The sequence below is a fragment of the Procambarus clarkii genome, chromosome 26 (genome assembly GCF_040958095.1).
Source record: "Procambarus clarkii isolate CNS0578487 chromosome 26, FALCON_Pclarkii_2.0, whole genome shotgun sequence".
NCBI classification, from domain to species: domain Eukaryota; kingdom Metazoa; phylum Arthropoda; class Malacostraca; order Decapoda; family Cambaridae; genus Procambarus; species Procambarus clarkii.
In genome coordinates this window covers 33864949-33885788 of record NC_091175.1, presented here as the reverse complement: position 1 = coordinate 33885788, position 20840 = coordinate 33864949, and the positions used below count along the sequence as shown (strand labels likewise).

Genomic DNA, 20840 nt, shown 5'->3' with positions numbered 1-20840 from the left:
AACTGCCCCCAGGGGGCTCCAGCTCCGGAGTTAACCTCGAAGTTGGTAAAAGAAGGCACAGAGACTCCAACCCCAGAGTCTTTTTTGTTGTTGTTACTCTTTTTTGTGGGGGGAAAGGAGGAAAATTAGGGAAGAAAGAAAAGGAGGAAACTTGGGAAAAATAGGGGAGGCACTGACAAGCTGCCGGCTTCCTGTCTCCGTCGTGACCACTAGACACAAAGTTACTTTAGGCATTAGGACACTATAGGAATTATCATCATCAGGAAAAGATCCTCAAGGCAAATGGGAGGACCTTCGACAAGCCGCCGGCCTCCTGTCCTCATCGAGGCCACTATTAGTAGCTCTCAAGTAAACTCAGATAATTATTACACTTCGATATCTAAGTAATTCCGCCTTATTACAAATTTGTTTAGTCCGTTCCTGGAGCCTCCGTGGCACAATTGGTTAGCGCGTTCGGCTGTTAACCGAAAGGTTGGTGGTTCGAGCCCACCCGGGGGCGATTATTTAGGCCAACTCTAGGGGTTGACCTCAGACAAGACCGACATAACACACTTGACAGCGAAATCACACTTGGCCCCGTGATCCAGCCCGTCCTCCTCAAGTCTGCCAACGTCAACAAACTCTCGCGCGTAAGTGACCTTATCCTAACACAACAGAGAACGGCACAGTATGTCAACGTCGCGACCCATCCTCCTGTTTACACAGTAGTTGTTGTATATGCTCCATAGTACAAACGTTGACGTACTAAGTCATTACATAATAGTACTTACTGATCACTTTATTGCCTGAATTCTTAATTATAGACTCTTTATAGTCGGAAGTGAAGTATATAGTACTAATCACTTTATAGTCTGGAAAAATAAAGCTAAAAAAATGTATATATTCCTTGCTCTAGTATAGCACACATAAGTACGATATTGGGTCTCGGATAGCGCGTACAGTACAGATTTCTACTTTCTAATTGCGTTGTACGTCGATATATTTACTTTTGTCCTCATCGTTACTATAAGTACTACCAACACAAGAGGATGGGCTGCAGTTTCACGAGCCGCTACCATTTTCTAGTACGACAATTGTTGGTCTCGGGAAGACTATTCGTCAAAAGGCGCCGTTCTATTAGGAGGACGGGTTGAACATCTACATACCGAGTTTTGACGGCATAACACAACAATTTAGAAAATAATATATAATTATAAACTGCCTCCCAGTCCTTCGGAGCTCATCAACTGTTTAATATGTGTAAAGTCGCCAAAGATTGAGATAACATGTTCGTAAGTACTTGCGTAACTGACTGATGAATCTCGGTCCAGACACTAAATTTAATTCTGATCCTTGGAATGTTTACATGCAAGAAGAGTTGCTATAGACCTCAACAAACACGACAGATCAGCCTCCAGGGCTGAGTGGATCCCATACTTATCCTGTAGACCCCATGTATACCTATCCTGTGAGCGTTAGTGCCTCCCATACATGTCCTGTTCATGAGTGGTAGTGAACCCATACCCATCGTGTGCAGCAGTGATCACATACCCATGCTATGATGTATGTCATACGCAGCTGGCTGTGCACAGTAACCATGATGTGCGCATCCCATGCGCAAGAGCAGTACGTACTGGTGCGTTACTGCGCAGAAACACTGATACTTTTATTTATGAAGAAAATATTACCAATTATAATATTATAAAAGATGTATAAAATGTATCATCCAAATAATGTGAGCAGCAGAGTGGCGCAGTGGAAGCGTGCTGGGCCCATAACCCAGAGGTCCGTAGATCGAAACTACGCTCTGCTACGGAATTGTTTTAATGTATTAATAATGTTTTTCATTACAAATGCAGGTACTTAGCAGTGCCTTACTATCCCCTTCAATATAAGTAATTACAAATTACAGGTTGAGCTAGCTATATGTTAAAAAATAAAGGCACAATAACGAATGTGGGAGATTTGTACCTGAATTTACCTGTCTCTAGTGTCCTCGACGGATAGTGGAAGCCATCGACTTGTCAATGATCCCCCACCTCCCCCCCCCATGGGTCATGAGGATTGTTTCTCTTTGGATTTTGAACTAAAGTAATGTCTCGGTATTTAACGACTTCGCCGGTTAGACAATTCCATGGTATAACCCTAGTTCATAGTATAGTTAATTTAATATGCACCCCATACCCGTCCTGTGGGCGGTAGTGGAAAGAGTTACAGAGGCACATAATGGGCTCAGGGACTGAACCCCACAATTCATTTAGCTGAGCAAGTTAATCTTGCTGAGTTACAAAATTCAATGCACATCGTCACATCAACAATGGGCTCGAGACCGCCCACAAGTACAGTTTCTAAATTAAGCAACTGACATGGTGAGAGCCCTACAGCGAGAAACATTTGTACGCTAACCAACTGTGTTACGGAGGCTACGCTCTCTAAAACCTTACAAATATTTCCTCCTGCTTCTTACCGCTCGCTCCCGCCATCGAAAGCCCTAAAACTACTTCCTCCTGCTCTCTGAAGCTCTAGTAACACTTCCTACCACTCTGTGAACCCATAAAAATACTTCCTCCTGCTCGCTCCCGATCTCTGAAACCCTATTAATACTTCCTTCTGCTACCTCCCGCTCTCTGAAGCCTTAAAAATATTCCCTCCAGCTCTCTGAAGCCCTAATAACACCACCTCCTATTTCCTCATGAAGCACATACCTTACAAATAGTTTCTACTGCTTCCAACCACTGGCTCCTGCTCTCTGCAGCCCTAAAATCATTTCCTCCTGCTTCCTCCCGTTCGATCCCGCTTTCTGAAACCTTACAAATTATTTATCCTGCTTCCTGCCACTCGCTCCCGCTCTCTGAAGCCCTAATAACAATTCCTTCCGCTCTCCGAATCCCTAAAAATCTTCCTCCTGTTTCATCCCGCTCTCTGTAGCCTTAAAAACACCTGCTCCCGCACTCTGAAACCTTAAAAATACTTCCTACTGCTTCCTCCCACTCTCTGAAGCCCTAATATCACTTTTTCCTGCTTCCTATAACAAATGTTCCAGAGATGTGTAAATATTTAATTCAAAATGATCTGTTACCAGAAATTTTTGCCAAATATCCCCAGTTTGCTAACTGTAGGTAGTACGAAAGTGATTGTAAGCTATCCACCGCTGCCCACTGGAAGGGGGCGTTGTGCAGGACAAACATATCAATTAAATAAAATAATAAAATGTTTGTTCAGGTAACGTACATACATTCAAGAAATTTTACATAATTCGATCGATTTATAGATGGAGCTAGTACATACAATGCCGAAAGCCACTATTACGCAAAGCGTTTCGGGCAGGAAATTGTGACACTAACTCTCCACATATGTCAGTTGCTTAATTTAGAAACCGTAGTTGTGGTCAATCGCGAACCCATTTATGATGTGACGACTTACACTGAATTTTGTAACTAACTCATCAAGATTGTAACTTGCTTAGCTAAGTGAATTGTGGGGTTCAGTCCCTGAGCCCATTATGTGCCTCTGTAACCCCTTCCACTACCGCCCACAAGATGGGTATGGGGTGCATAATAAGTGAACTAAACTAAACTAAACCTCTCATGTTATCGTGACGTCACACCCCGTGCACACATAAAACAGGATTTTCTCTCTATTTTCGTGATTAAACCTTTTTTAATTTATATAATTACTCAATCAATGTGTTTTGATAATATTATATCGCTGAAGCAAGATAATATGTGCATATGTGAATAGGTGAAAAACTATGGGCATCTTCCGTAGCAATTAACCGAAATGGGTTCATATAATAACAGACCACTAGACTTCAGGTTTCCGTAGTGTAGTGGTTATCACGTGCGCAATGTCCCCGGTTCGATCCCGGGCGGAAACATTTCGCTTTTTAAATGTTTGTTTTCATAACCCATTGAAATAAACTCAGAGCTAAAATTAATAACAAAGTGTATTGACAATATTTATTAAATCAAAAAACTTATACCATTTTGTAATATGTTAATACTACATTATACTAATTATTAATATTGAGGGTCATATAACTATTTATTGTGGAGCAGAGTGGCGCAGTGGAAGCGTGCTGGACCCATAATCCCACTAGAGGTCCATAGATCGAAACTACGCTCTGCTACGGTCTAATTTTTTGTACTATAACACCCCAAATGGCCGGGGAGGATTTACTGGGCGCAATTCCTTAACTGTAGCCTCTGTTTAACTCAACAGTAAAATGAGTACTTGATTGAGTAGGGCCGTAACACGCTCCATCAAGTGACCATGGGTTAAGCGAGTATGGCCAATACGCAACCTCACCAGAGCTGTTTCCCACCACCGGTTACGGTGGAAGGAGGATGGCCACGAGGAAACACAACATTTAAGAGCACGTAGTTTGTTACCAGTAACAGACAACCAAGAAGCCTGCCAACGGGTAAGGACGGAGGAATGGATAACCGGGTAAAAGTCGGAATACGGAATGTCTTTACGAGAGATGGGACAAGAGCGGACAGCTTCCTTGGCGGCAGCATCCGCACGCTCATTTAAAGACACACCAATATGGCTGGGAACCCAACAAAACTCAACCGACTTAAATTTACTGTGAACAAGAAACAGCCAATGCTGGATCTCGACAACTACTGGATGAACCGGATTAAAGGACCCGAGAGCTATGAGGGCACTACGAGAGTCAACAACAACTACAAAGGAAGACTGACAACGAGAAAGCAGGAGACGAAGAGCATAGAGAATAGCATAAAGCTCCGCTGTAAAGATGCTAGTCTCCGGAGGTAAGCGACACATATAAGTGCGATCAGGAAAAACAACAGAGTAGCCAACACCGTCCGCAGACTTAGACCCATCGGTGAAGACAGAAACGGAGCGGGAGTGAGAAGAAAAGTGCTCAAGGAAAAAGCGTTTTAGAACCGTAGGAGGGGTAAAAGCTTTAGTGATACGGGTCAAGGATGTACAAAACCGCGGAAGAGAGACTCTCCACGGGGGCAAAGAAGGAACAACACGAGGAGAAACATTAGAAATACGAACGGAAAGAGAGTCCTATAGGCGAGATAACCGGACAGAAAGAGGGAGGTGGTGAAGAGGAACAGGAACCGCAGGAGGGGTAAAAGTTAAAGCACGACAGAGGCAAGAGGAAGGATGTTGTATGGACCGCGCAAGATAGCGAAGACAGTAGCGATCACGGCGGTCTTGGAGAGACAGGAAGCCAGTGTCAACATACAAGCTAAGGACGGGAGTCGAACGAAAGGCACCAGAACTGAGGCGCAACCCAGTATGGTGCAAAGCATCAAGACGGCGAAGAGTAGAAGGAGAAGCAGACGAGTAAGCAGGGCAACCATAATCGAGCTTAGACAGGACGAGAGAGGAATGTAAAGCAAGGAGAGTGCGCCTATCTGCCCCCCCAAGAAGTATGGGATAAGACCCGAAGGAGGGTAAGGGCCTTAGAGCACGTAACACGGAGGTAAGAGATATGGGGAGACCAAGACAAACGAGTGTCAAGGAATAACCCCAAAAGCTTTGCGGAATCTTTGTACTCAAGGGGATGAACATAAAGTGACAAAGAGGGAAGAAAACGACCTGTTTCCGCATAAAAGTCATAGCACAAGTCTTAGAAGCAGAGAACTTGAAGCCATGATCGGTGGCCCAAGACGACACGGCATCAATTGCAAGTTGAAGCCGGCGCTGAAGGAGAGGCGAATCATCACCCTGACAGCAAAGGGTAAGATCATCGACATAGATAGCGGAGAAGACACCTGAAGGAAGAGATTAGATTCCACAGCATTCTTAGAGAAATACTCTTTGAAGTTCACCCTTGGGACATCGATATTGGTTCGGCGGGATATGTCTGCAGAGTTTCACGTTTATGATTGCTTTATGTTGTGAGAGAACCTTGGGCGTCTTGAAATAGCAAAGTTCCTTATCTACCCAGTGTCACTTAAATAAGGACGTGGGGGTTAAATCTTTCTTAAAGTGTAGACCTCTTTTTAAGGAGGGCAACTAGCTCCTTTCTCAGATCAAACCGCTCCGGCGACTTTTGAACCTTCACATACGACATTGTTATCCAAACTTCCCATGCCTTTTAAGACGTCGAGCTTCGGTGTACTTATCTGAGGATAAGAAAACGTTAATATGGATACAGTGCACAAATAGTAATTAAATATATAAATCACTTAAAGAATGACAAAGCTTAAATTACATTCTCTAGAAAGGTGAAGAATGAATAAATATATGAATAAATTTTTAAGGAAAAAAGGCCCTCAGTAGGGTTCGAACCTACGACTGGGTTGTTCTCTGACGCATCTTATTCGACTGCGCCACGACAGGGTAAAAAAGAAATGCCATTTTTAGTGCACCTGCCCTCACAAGGATCCCACAGCTTCAACAGGGAGAAGGTTCGAACCCTCATCACGGCCCTTATGGATTTGTTCATTTGATGCATCACGCTATTGTGATTTCTGTGTAATCAGATACTGGTTCGGTAACATGGTAGAAATTGTGCGGAACCAATTACCGCGTAACATACAAGTGGGGTACATCGATTGTTTCAAGCGTAGGTTAGACATTTGTTTGAGACTGGGTGAATATAAACAAGAGCTGTCTCGTATGGGCCAATAGGCTTTCTGCAATTGCTCATTCTTATATTCTTAACTTTTTAATGGGGTTAATACGTGCAATGAGTCTGAACTTTTGACTGGGAGACATTAAGTGCTACGAAATGGACGAGGATTAATCGAACATTTACGAAACCTGTACATCTTTCCTTTGTTATGGCGGTTTAGTTTGCATTTATCGAGCAATTTAATAAGAGAGGTTGTACTTACCATGAACTTCTCAATTAGTCGACGAATTATGTATGCAACATCCGTCTGGTCAAGCTCATTTACCCCTCCATCTGTGAAATTACGAAATAGGAATGTTATTTAATATTCAACCTGCTATATATATATATACGCAAATTCAGATTTTCTTTAAAACAAATATACATTGTTTTACCAATACATTTATAGTCACTAATGTTGGTACCTTTCAAACTTCGAGTAAGTATACTCGAGGTATTTTAGTCATGGTTCAACTGATAGTACGTGTCTAGGGACCCGAGTTCAATCCCATTGCAGTCCTTCCATATTTTAGTGCATATACATCACTATTTAAAAGCAGGAACAAAAATACAAGAACCTAACGTGGCTTCTTTCACTACAAGCTTAAGAGAACCAGCTTAGTTTGGAGGATAATCTGTTGATCTTTGACAAATTTCCCACTGACCAATTCTAACTCTTCTTCACTACTCATTTATTAACACTGTCCCAACTCCTTACCCGTCTAGTATGAAGTAGCCGAGGGTGATGTGCCTGTAGTCTGGAACGGCTGCAACATGTTCCATCTTCTTGGCTTTTCCTCACAGAGAGAATCTCAGTTCCTTCATGTCGTGTGCAGGCGACGAGTCAACGTGGCTAGAGCATGTCTACCAGACCACACTAGAAGGTGAAGGGACGACGACGTGTCGGTCCGTCCTGGACCATTCACTAGGCATTGGCTAATTCCAAGCCACCCTTGGAAAATACCACTACTGTGTATTCGTATATTGTGGCTAAGGTGAATGAACCTGACACAAACGCCATTTAGACGAGACAGAAGAAGTTTAAGACGACGACAAAGTTTGTTGATTTCTCAGACGACGACTGAAACTGAAACAGACAAGGAGGACAGTCAAGACGACGCCAGAGCTTCTCATAATTACAAATTATATGTAAATAAAATGTTTTTTTTAATTCAGTATTTTTATAAACATGATATAATATGATTTATGATTTAAATATAATATGATTTACATGATTTGTATCTGGTTATTGTATATAATAAAAATATATAAAAATATATGTATATAAAATAATGTATGTATGTATATAAAAAATTAATAAATTTTATTGTATAAAAAAATGCAGGGGGTAATGATGTTGGTCAAGTTAGGAGTGAGGAACCAACAGATTCAGGATAGCCATTGAATTAGTTAGGAGCAAGGGAGGAATCCCGATCATATGTGGCATTCTTCCAAGAAAGGGAGTGGGAAATGAATGGATGTCGAGGGCACTTTGTGTCAATTGCCGGATGGAAAGATTTCAAATCAAATCCAATATCTTTCATAGACAAATGGGAACACTTGTATGGAAGAAATGAAATGTATGCTCGTGATGGGGTGCATCTATGGAGGGCTGGGGTTGTTGCGAGCTCGTTGGAACCAGTGATTAGAGGTGTTCGGGTTTAAACTGTTAGTAGATAGTGGTACGGGAATTGATTTGGAGGAAGAAGATAATGAAAGTATGGGTTTGTGGGAGAAAGGAATTGGCGAAATGATCAGGGAAAGAAAAGTGCCTCAAAATAACAATTCACTTAGGGTATATTACACTAACAGTAGAAGTCCAAGAAATAAAATTAACGAATTAAATGCTCTTGTCTGCACAGAAAAAACAAAAAGATATTATTGCACTTGCCGAAACGTGGATGAATGTAGAAAATAGAGAACTATTAGCCGAATATCAAATAAAGGAATTTAAACTATTTCACACAGATCGATATATTAGACGAGGAGGGGGAGTAGCCATACATGTTAGGGACAATTAGAAATGTAGTCTCAAAGAGGGAATCAAAACCGAGCCACAAACTATTTGGATAGAATTAAACGAAAAAGCAAATAATATTATAATAGGAGTTATATATAGGCCACCAAATTTAGACAATGGAAGCAAAGCATCTAGTGGATGAAATATCTAAAACATCTAGATCTAACAGTATTTATGTCATGGGCGACTAATTTTAGTGGAATAAACTGGTTGAACAAAACAGGGAATAGTGAAGAAGATTTCCTAGAATTAATTGAAGATTGCTTCCTTACACAACACATTAAGGAACCAACTCGGGAAAATAATATTTTAGATTTTGTGTTAACCAACAGCGAAACAAATTAATGACTTCGAAATAGGTGGTGAGCTAGGGAACAGCGATCACAGAAATCAGATTTTGCATAGAATGGAATAGACCTGTAAGAGAAAATTCTGTTAAAGTGCCTGATTTTCAAAAAGCTGATTTTAATAGCCTAAGAAATTTTTGGGGTCAAATAGATTGAAAAGTCTTGGGTATGGGGTGTGGGCCGGTCTTTGAGCGAGACATGAACCCAGCGATAGGTGACGTAAAAAGGGATTTTATGTAGATTTAATATATAACTTTAAAAATATTCTAAAAGCACAGTAACATAGTATACCATACAAATTGAATAAATCGAATACTAAAGACCCAAAGTGGATAACAAAGAATTTAAAGAACCTTATAGGTAAAAAGAGCTTGGCACAAAAGGATTAAGAATGGGGATGTCAGTTTAGAACAGGAATTCGTATAACTAGTTAAAAATGTTAAAAAAAGAGATTAGGAAAGCAAAAAAAAACTATGAAGTTCTCATAACAGAGTAAGCAAAGTCAAAACCTAAAGGTTTTTTTCCAGTTATATCGAACTAAGACTAGGGAATGGATAGGTCCATTAAAAACCGGGACAGGTCAAATAACGGATAATGACAAGACGAGTAGTATTTAACAAATATTTTATATCTGTATTTACTAAAGAAGAACTTAACAATATGCCTTCAGCCGAACAAGTCTCTGGGTGGGGATGAGGACAGGTTGACTAGTTTAGCAGTTACAAGGGAGGATGTAATTAAACAATTAGTAAAACTAAAACCAAACAAATCCCCAGGGCCGGATGAAGTGTTTGCCAGGGTGCTTAAAGAATGCAAAGAGGCGCTTTCCGAGCCACTGTCTACCATATTTAATAAATCAATAGACTTAGGCAGAGTGCCAGATTCATGGAAGGTAGCTAACATGGTACCAACTTTTAAGAAAGGAGATAGATCACTTGCGTCAAACTATCGGCCAATTAGCCTAACTTCTATTGTGGGACAGTTACTTGAATCAATAATTGCAAATACAATTCGTCTCCATCTTTAAAAACAAATAAAAGAGTCACAACATGGTTTTACAAATGGCTGTTCATGTTTAACAAATTTGCTAACTTTTTATTCCAGCATAGTCGAGGCAGTTGATAGTGGTAAGGATTGTGGTGTGTACCTTGACTTTAGCAAAGCTTTTAATACAGTGCCACATGAAAGACTAGTTAAAAAAAATAGAAGCTCAGGGTATTGGGGGCGCTGTATTAAGTTTGATTAGGGCATGGCTATTCCAAAGGAAACAGTATAAATGGGGTTAAGTCAGAGTGGGATAAAGTTAGTGGAGTACCTCATGGCTCTGTCCTGGGACCTCTGTTTATAATATATAAATGATTTAGATTCAGGTTTGAGTAGCAACATCCGCAAATTTGCAGACTATACAAAAATCAGTAGGGAAATCAACACGAAAGAAGACTATCACTTCAAGTTGATCTAATTAGGGTTTTAAAATGGTCAAAAGACTGGCAGATGCAGTTTAATGCTAATAAATGGAAAGTTTTGAGGCTAGGTAATGATAGAGTTACAAGATAAGAGCTAGATGGTGTTGAGATTGCGAAGTCGGATTGCGAAAGGGATCCGAGAGTTATGATTAGTAAGAATTTAAAACCAAACGATCAATGCATGAATATTCGTAATAAAACGAATAGGACACTGGGATTTATTAATCGAAGCGTTAGTAACAAGACACCTGGTGTAGTTCTTTAGCTATATCTTGCTCTGGTTAGGCCCCATTTAGATTATGCAGTCCAGTTTTGGTCGCCGTACAATTGAATGGATATAAATTCCCTTGAACGTGTGCAGCGTAGGACGAGAGTAAATTCCCCAAATTAGAAGTCTTTCATATGAAGAAAGATTAATAAAACTTAAATTGCATTCACTGGAAAGACGAAGAATTAGGGGTGACATGATAGAAGCTTACAAGCGGATGAATGGACATAACAAAAGGGGATATTAATAGGGTATTAAAAGTATCAACTCAAGACAGAACACGAAACAATGGGTATAAATTGGACAAGTTTAGATTTAGGAAAGACTTTGGTAAATACTGGTTCGGTAACAGGGTTGTTGATATGTGGAACCAATTACTGCGTAACGTGGTGGGGTCCCTCGATTGTTTGCAGCGCGGGTTGGACATTCATACGAGTGGGATTGGGTGGTTATAGATAGGAGCTGCCTCGTATGGGCCACTAGGCCTTCTGCAGTTACCTTTGTTCTTATTCTCAAGTCTATTGTCGTCCTGGACCAGTCTCATGTCGATAACTCATCTTCACTAGCTTTCCAGTTAGACATTTTGGATGTGACTCAAATTGAAAAATAACCATCTTCAATTTATAGGCAAGCAGCGAAGGAAATCTTGGAAGAAAAAGCAAGGCAACAGGTACGGAAGGCAAGGTGTAATAAAGGGGGAAATTATAGGAATAAGAAAGTTAGAGAAAACTAGATAAAAAGGGTAGGCTTATGTTAAGTCATGTTAGAAAATTTATAACATTTCAGTATATACTGTTACAGGGAAAAGTCAACAGCAACAAAGCCAGGACTTAAGGCGATTCAGAAGAGAGCATTGTTTGCGTCTGCAGACAACACTTTTGTTCAAGTCTCATTTCATCAGCAGACTGAACTAGATTGCTACGAAAAGTGTTAGGCGAACTTTATGTCAGGAGGACGAAAGGTATTAGTAACAGTTTAAGTCCAGATATGAAGGAAAGGCAAAGCCCAGTGCAACTAATGTTGGTAGTAGGATGAGAAAGGTATCTTTTAGCTTGCTAATAAGCAAAGTAGATAAAAATGTGAAAGGTAAACTAGGCCAGAGAATGATTATAAAAAAGATATCAGAATCAAGGAATCGAGCCTTGAATCTTAGAGCGCGGAAGAAGACATGGGAGGACATTTCTTAAGAACGTAAGAATAAAAGACAACGGCAGAAGGCCAATTGGCCCGTACGAAGCATCTTATTCGCAAGATTCCAATTCATGTCCAACCCATGTTGGACACGAAGAAGGGAGCCCACTAATTTCCATGTTACGCGGTAATTTGTTCCATAAATCAACCCTGTTACCTAATTAGTATTTACCCGTGTCTTTCCTAAATCTAAAAATTATCCAACCTATATCCATTGTTTCGCGTTCTGTCTGTTTTATACTCTTAATATATCCCCTTTATGACCATTTTTCCACTTAAACCTCTCATGTCAACCTCCCACCCCCTAACTTCAACTTTCCAGAGGCTGCAATTTAAGCTTTATATTAACATTTTAATCTGAAAGATCTCCAATTTGGGGAATTAACTTTGTCATCCTACACTGGACACGTAGGAGCGAGTTTATATCCATTCTATAGTACGGGGACTAAAACCGAAGTGCACAATATAAATGGGGCCTAACCAGAGAAAGATACAGCTTAACACCACCAGGCGTCTTGCGACTAACACTGATTAAGATTGGCTGTTTGGCAGCCGTGCGGAGCGGTTCTGTTTACATTCGCTCCTCAGTCTTGCCTGGACGTTTGGCGTGCACACAGCTGGTGGCGTTTTTTGTGGCCTCTGGCCTGGTGGGCCGGCGGGATGGCGTTGCCCATGCCGCCTATAAGGCGTGTGGATACGGTTGAGCTGGCCTTCTCTGGTCAGGTGAACTACTCATTGTTGGAGGTTGCTCTCCTGGATATGCTGGGTCTCAACCCTGCAGATGTGTGTGGTGTGCAGCTGGCTGGGGACCATCGGGCCTTGGTTAAGCTGACTGACGCTGTGGTGTACCGGGATATGGTCGACAAGTATGATGGGCGTATTGTACCTTTGCCTGGCACGGCAGGTATGGTTTCTGTAACGGACTTGTGTGTTCCAGTGACTTTTGTGGTGGTGCGGGGGCTGCCGTTTGAGTTCCCAGAGAGCCTGCTCCGCCGGTTCTTAGGAGGATATGGGAGTGTTCTCGCCTGTCGGGCAAATGTGCCGAAGTCTGGCCGTCTTCGTGGCGTCCTGATGGGTTACCATGAAGCTGAGGAAGGCGATCCCGTCGTCGATGGTGCTGCTGGGGTTCAAGGTGCAGTGCTTTTACGCGGGACAAGAGCGCACATGTTTTCGGTGCGGTATGGCTGGACACCAGGCTGCTGGTTGCCGTAATGGCTCCGTCCGGTTGGTCAGTGTCTTCCGAGAAGACAATTTTCCGCCTCTACATGGCCTTGTGGACCTGGGGGATCATCCTGCCGGGTTGAACCCTTCCCCTGCACCTACCAGTGATGGCGTTGTGGGTGCGGTGCGCCCCACTGGTGCTGACGTGTCGGGTCCGATGTCTGTGGACCCCCCTGGTGTGGGTGGTAGTGCGGTGGTCACGCATGTGGAGGTGCATCCGCCTCCAGTTGCCATAGCCGTCGATGTTGACGCTTCGGTGGGGCATGGCCCTGTTTTGTCACCGGTGGAGGATGTCGCGCCAGATTCTGGTGCCCTTGGTGTGGAACCCTTGGAGGCAGATGAGTTCTTGGAAGGGGGTCGCCCCTCTCGTCGTCCTTCCACCACTGCTGTCCAGGGTCAACCTGGCTCTCAGACGAAGCGCCGGAAGACGAACAGGAGTGGTCGCTCCGGGGACCGAGGGCCTTCGGTGTGGAGGTTAGAGCCTGATGCGAGTATCGGTGATGGTGAGGGTGTGGCGGTGTCTGTAGTAGACCCGTCGGTGTCAGGCAGTGGAGGGTGTGTTGTGGACCCTCCTGGTGATCTCGTATGTGGGTCCCCTGGGGTACGGAGCCCGGAGTGGGCGGTAGTGGATCCGGGGGACTGTGGCAGTGAAGATCGCGGCCTTGTGATGAAGTTCCGGAAGGATTCTGGCCTCCCCCCCCCCCCCCTGTGGGGAGTGCGTCTCCGTCACCTGGGAACCTGGTGGCGGCTGCTACTGCTTCCGTACACGGGGTGTCGGCCGGACCGGTATGACGGTTTTGTGGTTAGATAGGGTTTATCTTTTTTCCCGATGGATCCTAAATTAACATGTGCTTCGCTGAATGTGAATGGTTTGCGTTCTGTGGCTGTGCAATTGGGCCTGGTGTCGATGCTGCGTGAGTGGAGGGTGGATGTGGCTATTGTGCAGGAGCACAATGTGCAGGAAGTGGAGTTGTTACATGTGTTGGCTGAGGGGTTTACGGTGGTGTTAAACCCTTCGCATGGCTTGCGTGGAGGTACGTTGATCCTGCTTTCTAAGCGGGCCCCGATTTCCGTGCTTCACACGGAGATGGACGAAGGTGGTCGGGTGCTGTTAGTTTGGGTCTCCTTTTTGGGGTCTGAGGTCTCTCTTGAATGTGTATGCGCCATCTGGGGCGGCGCAGAGGCAGAACCGGGAGGTTTTCTTTTCCCGTGATGTGCTGCATTTTTTTGCGGCACGATACGAGGGGGATGCTTTTGGGGGGGGGGGGGAATTTAATTGTATTACATCGCCACGGGATAGCAATAGTCTTCGTCCAGCGAATATCTCGCCGGCTTTGACTGCTACCTTGAAGAGTTGCGGGTTTCGGGATGCGGCCGTGTTGCAAGGAGGTCCTTTGGAGTACACTTTTCTCTCGCGTGGGGCTTGCTCTCGCCTTGATCGTTTTTATGTGCCTACTGGGGGTGGTTCGGTTTTTTCGTTGCAGACGGTTCCCGTGGGGTTCTCGGACCATTGCATGGTGGTGTTGCAGGTGGGGATTCGCAGCCAGGTGCGGGTTGGCCGTGGCTGGTGGAAACTGAATTGTGGGTTGCTGAAATGCCCTGTCGTGTGTGCCCAGTTCCGGGCCCGGTGGGCTGTTTTGGCCGCTCGGAAGGGGACTTTTCCCTCGGTCCTGGAGTGGTGGGAGTGGGCTAAGGTGGAATGTCGGTCGTTTTTTCGGGTGATGGCAAAGCGGGAGGCGTCGGGAAGGTTTGGTCTGTTGAGGGTTTTGCAGGCACGGTTATTTCGCCTGTATGGGTTGCTGAATCAGGGTTTAGATAGGTTTCAGGAGATCTCGGTGTGCAAGGATCTCATTTGTGGGCTGAGGGAGGAGATGGCTGAGGGGGTACGTGTGCGGGCTGGGGTGGAGGAACGGTTGTGTGGTGAGAAGCTCTCGCAGTTTTTACTGCGGAGGGAACGGGTGGGGCGTGCCTCTGTTTTGTTGGCAGGTCTTCATCGGCCGGACGGTTCGGTTTTGTCGGACACGGGGGCGATTTTGCATTATGTGCGTGGTGAATTGGAGTCTTTGTATGGGGTGGTTGCGGGGGATGAGGGGTTGATGGAGTCCTTCCTCCAACACTGTGCACCGGGGTTGTCGGGTATGGATTGTGTGGGTCTTGTGCGGGAGGTAAGCCCTTCGGAGCTTTGGGAGGTTGTGAGGTCCTTTCGTCGTGGTAAGGTTCCAGGGTCGGATGGGTTTCCGATGGAGTTCTATGTCGAGTTTTGGGACGTGCTTGGTTCCGATTTTTTGGAGGTGGTTCGGTTTTGTCTTCGGAGTTTGTCTCTGTCTGTTTCGCAACATGATGGTCTTGTGCGGCTTCTTCCGAAGCCGGGGACTTACGTTTTTTTGCAAATTGGCGGCCTATTACATTGCTAAATGTAGATTACAAGATTATTTCCAAGTTGTTGGCTGGACGTTTGCGCTCGGTTGTGGGGTCGGTGATCTCTTGGGGTCAGTTTTGTGGCGTTCCGGGTAGGTCGTTGGTGCAATGCAATTCCCTTTTTCGGGATTTGCTCCTCTATGTGGAGGAGTCTGGTGTTCCCGCGGCCATGATAAGCCTGGATTGGTCCAAGGCTTTTGATCGCGTGCCAATTGGGTTTGTTTTGCGGGTCCTGGAGAGGTTTGGTTTCCCGCCCCAGTTTGTGGGCTGGATACGGATGTTGTATGCTGGTTGTAGTAGTAGGGTGTGTGTCAATGGGTTCCTTAGTGCTCCCTTCGCTATTCGGCGTTCGGTTCGACAGGGGTGTCCTCTGTCGATGCTTCTATATATTATGTTTCAGGAGCCCTTTGTTCGCGCAGTGCGTGCTTGTCGTTCAGTTGTCTCACTGTGTTTGCCGAATGGCTTGTCCCTCAAGATTTGTGGTTATGCGGACGACACAGTCTTGTTTGTTGCCTCTGAGGGTTCTGTGCCTGCTGTTCAGGATTTGGTGCTTCAATTTGAGTCGGCTACAGGGGCTTTGGTCAATCGTGGAAAGTCTTGTCTTCTGGGGTTGGGGGGTTGGGCCTCTCGTTTGGTGTGGTCTGGTTCGTGGTTTCCGGTGGTTCAGTCCATTCGGGTTCTGGGGATTACGTGGTTCAGGTCGTATGTGCAGTCTTTGGAGTTTAATTGGGAGGCAGTTTCGCGGGGGGTGGGCGTAGCTGTGGGGATGTTGTCGCAACGGGCCCTGACTATTTACCAGCGGGCGATTGTCGTGTCTTGTAAGGTTTTGTCGCGGGTCTGGTTTGTTGAGCAGTGTTTTCCGTTGGATCGGCGGAAGGCTCGCGCTCTGGAGGGTTTGGTGTATCGTTATGTGTGGTGTGGCCGGTATCATCCGGTTCGTCGATCTACGTTATGTCTTAAGGTGTCAGAAGGTGGAATTGGTATTCCTGATGTCTATGTGAAGGCGTTGGCTTTGTTTTGGGGGTCGGTTCGGAGGAGTTTGGTGTTAGGGGGTGGGTTAAACTCCTTGGGGTTGTTTTACTGCTCAATGAGGTTTAGTTTTTTGCTTGATCTGGATCGTTGCCAGGAGGTGGCCATGTATACGCCTCCAGTGTATTCGTGGGCGGTTTTGATCCTTCGGGCGCTTTGTCGATTTCCTGGGTTTGTCTCTTTTGGTTGTCGGGAGGTGTAAGGGGCGCTTGCCTCTCGGGTGCCTCCCAGGGTCGAAAGTTTGTACCCTTGTTTCGACTGGGGGAATGTGTGGGAGGCGTTGAGTGGGCCGTGTATTGCGCCACGGACGCGTGAGTTGGTTTTTCGATATTTGCATGAGTCTTTGGCTACGAATGCAAGGCTCTTTATGTTGGGTTTGGTCGCCTCTGATGGTTGTGTTCATTGTGGGAGACGTGAGACTCAATTGCACGTCTTTTATTTTTGTGCGCGGGTTCAGGGTTTGGTTGGGTGGTTGCGGGATGTCATTGCAGCCTTTTGTGGTCCAGGGGTGCAGGTCGACCTATTGCGTTTTTTTTTTTTTGTTCCCTCGGGGCTCCAGGCGGGTGCGTAACACGCTCGGGGTGTTGTTAGCGGACTATATTTTTTGTTTATGGGTTGGTAGGATGGAGGGGTATGGGGTGGGGAGGATTTTGGGCTTTTTGAAAGGCCGTCTGTCATATACTATGTGGTGGTTGCGTCGCTCCTTTCCTAGGGTTTTTGATGCTTGGTTCACGGTCGAGTATGTCCGGGGTGCTGCGTTGGTGTAGGTGGTGGGTTCCTGTGGGTGTGGTTGTGTGTGTGTCTGTGCGTGTTCCTTTGGTTCTGTTCCCTCTGGTGGGTGGGGGTTTGGGGGGTCTGTGTTTGTTTGTCTTTGGGGTTTTGTGTGTACTGGGGTTTGCTTGGTTACCTTGTGTGGCAGGATTTTGTTTGTGTGTGGGTGGGTATGGGTGTGTTGTGGTGTTGTGTGGCATGTCTGTCTCTCTCCTGATGTGTCCGGTGCGTGGGTGTTTTTTTTTCTGCTTGGTGGCTGGCCGTCCTCTGTCTGTGGGGGTCGGGTTTGTGTGCTGGGTGGCTGTGTTTGTTTCGTATGTGTTCCATTGTTGTGTTTTTTGTATGCTTGTGTTCATTGTCATTTTGTCTTGCTGCCTAGTGTTATGTACTTTTCATTATAGTTCCTGTTGGCACGCCCCGTTTGGGTGGCATGTGTTGTTTGTTTGTGTGTTTTTTTTTTTTTTACACTTTGTTCTGTTATCTGTGTCATTTTACTGTGTTATATGTTCCAATGTTGGTTTGTACTATACCGATTCCTTTATTTTTTACTATGTTATTTTACTATGTAATGCTAATGTGTTCTGTTTCCCTTATTTTATGTACTGTGCTGTGTATTGCTTTGTTGTATTCCATTGTTATTTTCCTGCATTTCCTTACTATGTTGTATTTAGTGTTATATTAACATGTTTGTTATTGTGTTTATTGACATGTTTGTTATGGTGTGTTGTCTGCTGTTGTGTGGTGTGGCGCATGGTGCGTGGGTTTTGCGTTTGTGTTATTTTTGTATGTGTTTCTTTGTATGTGTATTCCTGTTTATAATTTACCCTTGGTTTTATTGTGCTCCTTGTGCGCTTTTGTAATTACTGACGCTTTTGGCACGCCCCATCTGGGTGGTGTTGCTTTTGTTTTTGTGTGTGTTCTTATGTGTTTCATGTTATTCTTTCTTTTTACTTTTGTGTTGATCAGTGTTACTTGTTATCTGTGTTGTTATTCTGTGTTTTTCGTTATTCTGTGCTTTCCTGTTTATATGGTTACTATACGCTGTACGTGCTCTGTTTTAAAAATAAAAAGAAAAAAAAAACACTGATTAATAAATACCAGCGTCTTATTTGCCTTATTACGAATATTGTTGGGATCCAACTGTCATGGATACTTTTACCCATATTACCCAAATACGTGGGTATCTTATGTGTAGATATATATATTTAATTATTGCCACTTCGTTAGATGTACAGTATCATATACTTTAAGATTACGAAACATTAAACCTATCTACTATGAAACAGTAAAGTAGTTTTTGAGGCTCCCTCAGCCAACTACACCTATATATTCCATCTAAGACGGAATATATATATATATATATATATATATTTTATATATACTGGAACCCCAAACGTCTGTAGAACTTTTTCTACCTTCTTGGGTGGTTCAATTTCATTACTATCCTGATGCCGATTTCTGAAATTCTCTACGGCGTTAACCAAACCATCTTCCACTGGTATTTCGAAAGATTGAGATCACCTCGTCGTAATTTTTACAGAAGGTTGGCCACACACACACCTACGACGTATCGAATGGTGGGTGTGAGTAGAGTACTGGCTTCTGCCCACATTCCGGCAGGTACTCATTGCCTCGCCCGGTAATTCTGATTGGCCATCAGAATTCCCGCCACCGGACGATCGTTAACGATCGCTGGTCGTTAACAACCCTGCATGGTTGTTAACGTTGTTCTCCCTGCACCATTGAGCAAGAAAAATATTACTCTTATTACCACCAATTCTATTCCGATGCAACGCAATACGGAACTTTACGTAACACTCCTCCCCCCCCCTAGAAGGTGAAGGGACGACGACGTTTCGGACGACAGACCGAAACGTAGTCGTCCCTTCACTGTTTAGTGTATGGTTTGGTCAACATACTTTAGCCACGTTATTGTGACTCAACGCCTGCACTCCTCCCCCCTTAAATAAGTGTTGTCTCGGAGCATCCAAACAAACTTTCTTCGACGAATGTAGTACTATTCATTTTACGTCCATCATACAATGATTCAACTCGTTCTAGTCATGACACGTCTCATTAGACATTCATTATAATTTCCTTCTGAAGATGTATTAATATTCGAAAGTACTTGAGGAAATTCCTGTTTCAATTCAGGAAATAGTGTTAAGTTTCAATAGTGTTAATCCAGTTTTAATAGTGTTAACTAACAGGGAAACACAAATTAAGGACATCGAAATAGGGAGTGAGCTAGGGAACAGTGATCATAAAGAAATCAGATTTAGCATTCAATGGAATAGATCTGTAGGAGAAAATTCTGTTAAAGTGCCTGATTTTCGAAAAGCTGATTTCAATAGCCTAAGAATTTTTTGGGGACAAATATATTGGAAAGTCTTGGGTATGGGGTGTGGGCCGGTATTGGAGCTAGACGTTAGCCCAGAGATAGGTGACGTAAAAGGGGTTTTCCATGTGGATTCAAAATATAACCTATTTAAAAATATTCTAAGCGAAGCCCAGGAACGTAGTATACCATATAAAATGAATAGATCGAATACTAATAATCCAAAGTGGATAACAAAGGATCTGAAGAACCTTTTAGGTAAAAAGAGAGCATGGTGCAAAAGGATTAAGAATGGGGAAATCTGTTTAGACCAGGAATTCGTACAGAAATAATAAAAGAGAGATAAAGAAAGCAAAAAGAAAATATGAAGTTCGCATAGCAGAGCAAGCAAAATCAAATCCTAAAGGGTTTTTCCAATTTTACCGAACAAAGATTAGGGAAAGAATAGGTCCATTAAAAACTGAGACAGGTCAAATAACAGATAGTGATGAAGAGATGAGTAGTATTTTTAATAAATATTTTGTATCTGTATTTACTAAAGAGGAACCTAACAATATGCCTTCAGCCGAACAAGTCTATGTGGGTGGGGACGAGGACAAGTTGACGAGTTTAGCAGTTACCAGGGAGGATGTTCTTAAACAAATAGTAAAACTCCAACCAAACAAATCCCCAGGGCCGGATGAAGTGTTTGCCAGGGTGCTTAAAGAATGCAAAGAGGAGCTTTGCGACCCACTGTCTACCATATTTAATAATTCAATAGAGTCAGGCAGAGTGCCAGAGTTATGAAAAGTTGCTAATGTGATACCAGTTTTTAAGAAAGGAGATAGATCACTTGCGACTAACTATCGACCAATTTGCCTAACGTCTATTGTGGGAAAGTTACTCGAATCTATAATTGCAAATAAAATTCGTGTTCATCTTGAAAACATAAATTAATAATTAAGTCGCAACATGGTTTTATAAATGGCCGTTCATGTTTAACAAATTTGTTATCTTTTTATTCTAGCATAGTTGAGGCAGTTGATAGTGGCAAGGATCGTGATGTTGTGTACCTTGACTTAGTGCCACATGAAAGACTGATTAAAAAGATAGAGGCTCATGGTATTGGGGGTGCTATAATAAGCTGGATTAGGGCATGGCTATACCAAGGGAAACAGTTAATATAAATGGAGTCAAGTCAGAGTGGGAAAA

The 20840-nt window shown here is 43.7% G+C and overlaps 1 long non-coding RNA gene and 1 other non-coding gene across 2 annotated transcripts; one reads left to right on the top strand and one right to left on the bottom strand.

Annotated features, from left to right (window-relative positions):
- The first annotated feature begins 425 nt into the window (after nt 1–425).
- Nucleotides 426–499, top strand: TRNAN-GUU (transfer RNA asparagine (anticodon GUU)). The gene has a single exon. It is a non-coding gene; the product is annotated as a tRNA-Asn (tRNA).
- A 5437-nt stretch (nt 500–5936) lies between these two features.
- On the bottom strand, nt 5937–18898 carry LOC138368760 (uncharacterized). Its single transcript, XR_011229665.1, has 3 exons — nt 18727–18898; nt 6804–6874; nt 5937–6089 (listed from the first exon to the last, which is right to left on the bottom strand). It is a non-coding gene; the product is annotated as an uncharacterized lncRNA (long non-coding RNA).
- Nucleotides 18899–20840: the final 1942 nt, after the last annotated feature.